The sequence below is a fragment of the Microtus pennsylvanicus genome, chromosome 10 (assembly GCF_037038515.1).
Source record: "Microtus pennsylvanicus isolate mMicPen1 chromosome 10, mMicPen1.hap1, whole genome shotgun sequence".
Lineage (NCBI taxonomy): Eukaryota > Metazoa > Chordata > Mammalia > Rodentia > Cricetidae > Microtus > Microtus pennsylvanicus.
The window spans coordinates 55,903,989-55,911,478 of NC_134588.1; positions in this window are offsets into that span (position 1 = coordinate 55,903,989).

Below are 7,490 nucleotides of genomic sequence, written 5' to 3' on the forward strand. Positions count from 1 at the left end.
ATATATATATATATATATATATATATATATATATATATATATATATATATTCATTTCTGGGACTGACATGGGCTTGAGAGTAGTCCTTACTCTCTTGACATCTGAGTTTTCTGTCTACCCACTATTCATGACTTTGTTGTGGTTAAACCCGCATAGACAATCCTAAGAACAGGCAACAGATTCTTGGAGAGTGAAACAGTCATGTCTTTCACCTTAGATTTTCTTCAGCACCCAGCATGATGCTCTGTTCATCAGGAGGTTCTCAGGACATTCCTTGTTTTATGGTCAGTAATCAGAAAACTAGCTCTATAGAAGAGGCACATTTTTAGCAGTTTCTCCTCAATGATGTGCACTTAAATTTAAGAAACTTCAACAAATACCATTGTTCTGTTTCTCATTCTCTTGTTGAGATGAATGATTATAGCATCTTAATTCAGGTGATAACCTAGTTTGGGAAGTGACTCAGAGCACAGAGCATTTTGTTTCTATTTGGAGGTTTTATGTATAAACCTGATAATAAATGACAGTCATTGACTAAAAAAATGAGATAGGTGAGCAAAATATATGAAATTTATGCAAGAAACTGGAAGTTACCAGAAAACTTCATCTTAGCTGTTTTATGTGTGGCACCACAGTGATGGATTTTCTATAAACTTCATATAGAAACAAAACTTTCCGTAAGGTGCTTAGTCCTAAACGTGACAGCTTCTTCAGCCACATGAGCCAGGGTTAAGCCCAAGGTATGCTTGAGTGTAGTGTTGTGGTACTTAAGAGATGGGAGAGAGGACAGTGCAGGAGATGAAATGAAGACTAAAAAAACTCAAGGGGAAATGGTTGAGATGAGACAGATCTGGTTTGAAACTCAATTTTATCTTTTAAATTTTCTTTATTTTCCCCTTCCCTTTTAAAAAGGATTTTTTTAAAGACAGGGATTCTCAGCCTGACAGCCTGACAGCAGTAGCACACACCTTTAATGCCAGCACTTGGGAGGCAGAGTCAGGGGGATCTCTGTGAGTTCAAGGCTATCCTGATTAATGAAGAGAGAGTTCCAGGACAGCTAGAGCTGTTACACAGAGGAACTCTATCTGGAAAAACAAAAAAGGAAGAAGAAGAAGAAGAAGGAGGAGGAGGAGGAGGAGGAGGAGGAGGAGGAGGAGGAGGAGGAGGAGGAGGAGGAGGAGGAGGGATTACACAGAGGCAGGGATTCTCTGTGTAACCATCTTGGCTGTCAAGAAACTTGCTTCATAAACCAGACTGACCTTGAATTCAGAGAGCTACCTGCCTCTGCCTCCCAAGCTCTGGGATTAAATGTGTATACCACCATTGCTAGGCTTAAAAATGTTTTTGAGGTTTTGAAATTTTTTCATTAGGCTTCCTCATTTAAAATTTTATTTTTAAAAATTGGTGTGCAAAACATTAGGTATTATGACATTTTATTTTTTCAAAGGTTTTATTTTTGTGTATGAATATGAGTATTTTGTTTGTGTGTTTGTAACCATCGGTACATATTCCTGTGATAACATGAGTGAGGTTATATACCTGTAAGTGGAGTTATAGGCAGTTGTGAGCTGCCCAGTGTGGGTGTTGAGAACTAATTTGAGTCCTCTGTGAGAGCAATTGATGCTCTTAACCATGGCACCATCATCATATTTTTGAACAATCCATCATCATATTTTTGAACAAAGTGTGTTTTAATAAATTCTCTTCCCTCCTTCCTAACCATTCCTATATTAGGCTGATCTTGAATTTTGGGGTTCAAATGAACCTTTCTCAAAAGACGAAAGACTTTGGGGAAGATTTTCTAGCAGTGGTCATACAAAGGTCATGAAGACAAACTATCCCCTCCCTTTGTCTCAGATTACAGAAATGGGCTACAGTCAGTGACATTGTGGTAAATGTTGGGCAGTTACTCAAAACTAAACTGAGGAAACAGAGGCACATGAAAATTTACTCTAGCCAGGAAGAAGGAGCATGAGATGAAGGCTGTTTAAATTTTGAGTAAGAGATTGTTCCTACCAGGCTCAGCCCCTTCCATACTTTCTTGCATTTACCCTCCCAGAAGGAATCCCATCTCTTGTACTTCTCTGTATACTGGTTTAAAGGCCCGATCTATATTGAATTTAGTATTATAAACATTGTAGTAAAACTATACCATTTAAGGTAACTAATCACAATAAATTATAATTTATTACTATTTTATTAATGGTATGTTCTCCTCCTTTCTTACTTTGCCCAAGCATAGCAGTACTCATGAGTATTTGCTCTGCATACAAATGAGCTAATATTTTGGAGTGAAGCAGTCCCAGCAGGCTATCAACTTGATATAGGAGTTAATAGTAACATATCTATAATGCAGGATTTCTTCTTGACATCATTCTGCTGTTAAAATAATATGAAAGGCAGTCCACAATAGTTTTTTTGTGGTCAAAAAGAGAACTTGAAAAGTGGAAGTGTCAGGGTGCTTGACAACCTGAGATAATGCCATCTCTTCCTTCTGGCCTCAGATGTTCAATTTCACTCGATTTCTGGCTGCATTGTGTAGACAGAAGGTAGAGCTGTAGAAACTTAGTATTTGTGTTGATTCCCTGATGAAACAGCTCTAGAGTAGAGATTCTCAACCTGTGGGTTGCAGCCCCCACAGAGGTTGCATATAAGATATTTACTGTAGGCAGACTTTTCTTTCCTGACCACCAGTTCCCAAATAACAGACAAGGGGACTTAATATTAATTGTAAATGCTCAGTCAATAGCTCAGGCTTTTTACTAGCTAAGTCTTACATTTTAAATGAACCCACATTTCATATTTACCCTCTGCCATGTGGCTCATGGCTTGTTACCTCATTTTTTTTTTTTACACAACCTACTTCCTCTGCACGTGCTGGCATCTCCTCTGACTCTGCCCTTCTTCATCCTAGCATCCTTAGTTTGGCTGTTCCACCTATACTTCTTGCGTAGCTATCAACCAGTCAGCTTTTTATTAAACCATTTCAAGAAATAAATCTTTACAGTGTACAAAAGGATTATTCCACAGCAATTTACACTGTGATTCATAACAGTAACAAAATTACAGTTATGGAATAGTGTTGAGAATAATTTTATGGTTTGGGGTCACTGTGGTATGAGGCCACTGTTTCTTCCTGGCTGCCCAGACCATGAAATAATCATTCAGAAACTATATTATTTGCAATACTGTATGACCAATAACTTAAGCATATTTCTAGCTTGCTCTTATATCTTAACCTAACCCATCTCCATTAATCTGTACATCACCATGTGGTTGTGGCCTACCAGCAAGGTTCCAACACATCTGTCTCTGATGGTGGGCTACACGGCTTCTCTTTGACTCTGGCTTCGTTCTCCCACAATTCAGTCTAGTTTTCTCCACCTACCTCAATTCTGCCCTGCCAGGCCCAACACAGATTCTTTATTAGCCAATGGTATCCACAGCATACAAAGGGGAATCCCACATCAGGTCACCACAACATAAGGAACTGTATTAAAGGGTCGCACCATGAGGAAGGTTGAGAATCACTGGTGTAGAGTATCAAAGCAAAAACTCTCTCCAATATATGGTTCCTGATTTTTGCCTTACATGTGTGAGTAATAGACCCTGTGCTGATTTTCCACTGGAAATCTAGAATGTAATATTCTGCTGCTTTTTATCATCCAACCATCTGACTGGTGAAGATACCAGGCCCAATAAAAATAATAACTTTGCTAAATGTAAAATTGGTGGTGTAATGGCTTAGTGGACTGAAGTTGAAGATTTAACTCTATTACCTAGATATAGATCATGTGCAAGTCACGTCAGTTGGATTGGTGATTTGTTGGGGGATATCTAATTACACTGTGAGCCCCAAGATTGTGTTAATTAAATAAAAAAAAAATGAGGTCAGGAGGCAGAGCCAATGACCAGTTGACAGGAAATAGCCATATAGGGTAAGAGTGAATTAGGACAATAGTTACGGAAAGGCACGGGAAGTAGAAGGGAGGGACAGAGAGTGTGACAGTTCCTTTTGGATTGGAACTGCGGTAAAAGATCTCTCTTTTTGAGATGCCAGTTAAGGAAGAAGGTCAGCTACTTGCTCCTCAATCTTTGAGCTAGCAGGTTTTTACTCCAGCCTCTGACTCTTGAGTCTTTATTGGTAAAACAATAAGATATAAATTTAGATTAAAAATAACAGTGTCTAACTTCCAACTGATTCCAATGTGCCTCTGTTGCCGCCAGCAGGGTAAAACACAATACGGCACAGAGAAATTTTAAAACCATGACCTAAACCTATTTAGTAAGTGTATAGGAAGTGAAAATAAAAGAATAAATGCCAAGTAACAGACAGAGAGCAAACATCATCAAATCAGGTGTTTAGAGCAAGTAGGAGAGATGGCAGAATCATCAAATCAGTTTCTTAATGGAGACAGACTGGGCAGATTAAGGTGGTCAGCTGGAGTTCTCAACTGAGCTTCCCTTCCACGGAGGGAGCTTCCCATGAGTGAACTTCTAGCTTTCTGTTTCTTCTGTAGGCATTTTTATAGCATGGGATAAATAGTAGTAACCCACAATAGTTGTGGTGTTTTCTCTAACTGTCTCCTAACGTGCAGACTTTTACACTTAAGCTATTTTTTCTCTGTTCTCTTTCTATTCTGTCAAACATTAGAGCAGCCAGCCTGTCACTGGACAAAAAAGTCTTGAGAAACGCCTGACATAAGAAACACGTAGAGTTCTTGAGTTAGTTTGAATATAATTGGCTCCCATAAGCTCATAATAGTGGCATGATTAGTTGTTGTAGCTTTGTTTGAGTGGGTATGGCCTTGTTAGAGGAAGTGTGTCACTGTGGGGGTGGACTTTGAGGTTTCTTATGCTCAGGATAGGGTCTCAGCCAACTTCCTGTTGCCTACAAGGTATAGGACTCCCAGCTACTTCTCCAGCACCATGTCAGCCAGCATGCCACCATACTATCACCATGGTGATAATGGACTAAACCTCTGAAACTGTAAGCAAGCCACCTCAATTAAATGTTTCCCTTTATAAGAGTAGTGGTGGTCATGGTGTCTCTTCACAGCAGTAGAAACCCTAACAGAGACAGGTCTGAAGTCTTGAGGCAACTCCCCTGCTAGAGGCAGCCTCTCAGTGAGTTAAAAGAGCATGACAGTTGACTGAAATTATGTGTATTATGCCAAGTAAGGGTTCCGTTTCCTTAAATTTTGTGACAGGGAAATGGTGGAACTGTGGCCTTTACTGTAATGGTGGCAGAGATGAAAGATAAAGGATCTGAATAGAGGAGATGGAAAGGGAACAAGCCCCAGCAATGTGAAAGGTAAGGAGTGGTGGAAATGAAGTCATTATGAGCTGAGTTGTATTCCACCATAATTTCTGTCTTTGATGATCTCCTAATAACCCCCAGTAGCACAAAATGTAACTGTGTTTACAGATAGGGTCTTTCAAGAGTTAATTATGGTTAAATGATGTCATTAGAATATGGCCAGTCCTGGACAGGTCTGTATGAGAAAGAAGATTAGGAGGATAGGAACCACCTAGAAGTCAAGGACAGAAGAAACTAGATGCAGATTGATCCTAGACTCAGGAGTATGAAAAAACAAATGTCTGGTGTTTGAGCAGGATTACTTGAATTTGTAATTCTTTTTGTTGACCCTGCCTGTGGTGTGATATGGGCATAAGGCTGAAGTGTTAAGGACGGGGCTGAAGGTTATTAGCAAGGCCAGCAAAGCCCACAATATAAAGGGAGATAACTTGAAACAACTTTGTAGTGTTGCAAAAAAAAAAGTTTAATAGTGTCAGTAGCAATTAAAGGTCACTTTACAGTTTACTGCGTAGATTATCTTTTGCAACAAAAAAACTGTCACCCAAGATAATAAATGAGACATTTCAAACTATAAAACACAATCCCTGATCTCAAGGTGAAGAATATAGGCCTATTAAGAAGTAAATGTGCTCTAAAGCATGACAGGTTTATCTGCTCACACAATGCTGTCTTCTTCTTGTGACTTTTCCTTAGTTTAATATGACAATCAAATTACATGGGTAGAGAGTTCCTAAGGACAGCACAGAACCTAGCATATGACATTTGCTACACAACTAGGCAACTCTGGATAAGATATACCATGAAAATCTTCCTCCCAGCAGGGTGGTGGGTATATTAACTGGATCCCCTAAGTCAGTGGTTATCAACCTGTGGGTCATGATCCCTTTGGGTTTGCATATCAGATATCCTGCATATCAACTATTTGCACTATTATTCATAACATGAGCAAAATTACAGTCATGAAGTTGTTACACAATAATTTTCTGGTTAGGGGTCGCCACAATGCAAAGAACTGAATTGAAGGATCAATTGAGGTCAAGAACCACTGCCTTAAGCAAACAATCAGAGTCATCTCCACCCTTATGCAGGAAAAACCTATAACCTATAAGCCTTCCATTGTCCCTAAACTTTGCCACTTTTCTTAAAACAGATGGTTAAGTTCTTTAGCCAAGCAACATTTTTCTGGGTAGTAGCCAAAGATCCATGTTCCAAATATACAAGGTTTTATTCATTATGGCTTCCTGGGGAAATGAGGGATTTCCTGGACTGAGAAGAAACCCAGCCTTCCTGCCATGCACCTGACACGGAGATGCCCCTTTCTGATCTCACAGCCAAGATGCATGTAGGAAGGGATTGCAGTTGCACAAATCACTTCTGTTCGGATTTTCTCTCCTTGCTTCTTGCTTTGTTCTCCTTGATTGACACCATCAGGCACCACAATCAATCACTTACTATCTTTTGTTTTCTGTCATTCCTCTACCTTCTGCTAGGATCAAATCTCAATAAAGGCAATGTGTGTTTAAGAACAGTGCTCACTTCTGTGGCCTTCAGCTCTTAGAACAATGCCTGACAGTTGATAGACACTTGACAGTATTGTGAGTTGAAATCCTTAGTAAAATGTATCACTTTGTCCCTGATTCTAAGATTCCAGTTTTGATTCGGCCATCAAAAGTTAGAGAGCTGGGTTTGGGTCTGCCAAGGACCTGAGGGAGAGTTAAGTCAGGCGAGGGTCTTTGGATACTTTACTGGACTGACAGATACTAGCTTGGCTTGTATTGAGTAGGAAGCTAGCGAACTAATTACTCTGCAAGTCTTTTTTATTTATGTAGCAAGTATCCACTTGATGGTGGATACCGTAGACCAGAGATGGCAAAAGCACAAATAACTTGTCTTACTGTCTTGTAGATCTTTGGTAGTGGGTGGGACACTTCACTCTAAACATTTTTTTTCAATTCAAAATAATGGCATTGATAGTCATACCACATCATTGTCCTGGGATTAAATGGTTATGTTTAATGGGACTCTGTACTCAGTGTAGAGTAACACTTGGAGTCGTCCCTATTATATTACTGACTGATGGTTGACCTTTTCAAGTGGTATCTATGCAATGCCTCTAGTCCTCACCACACTCCATTTTGCCACAGCCAGCTATAGCTCATGGGAGGCTGAT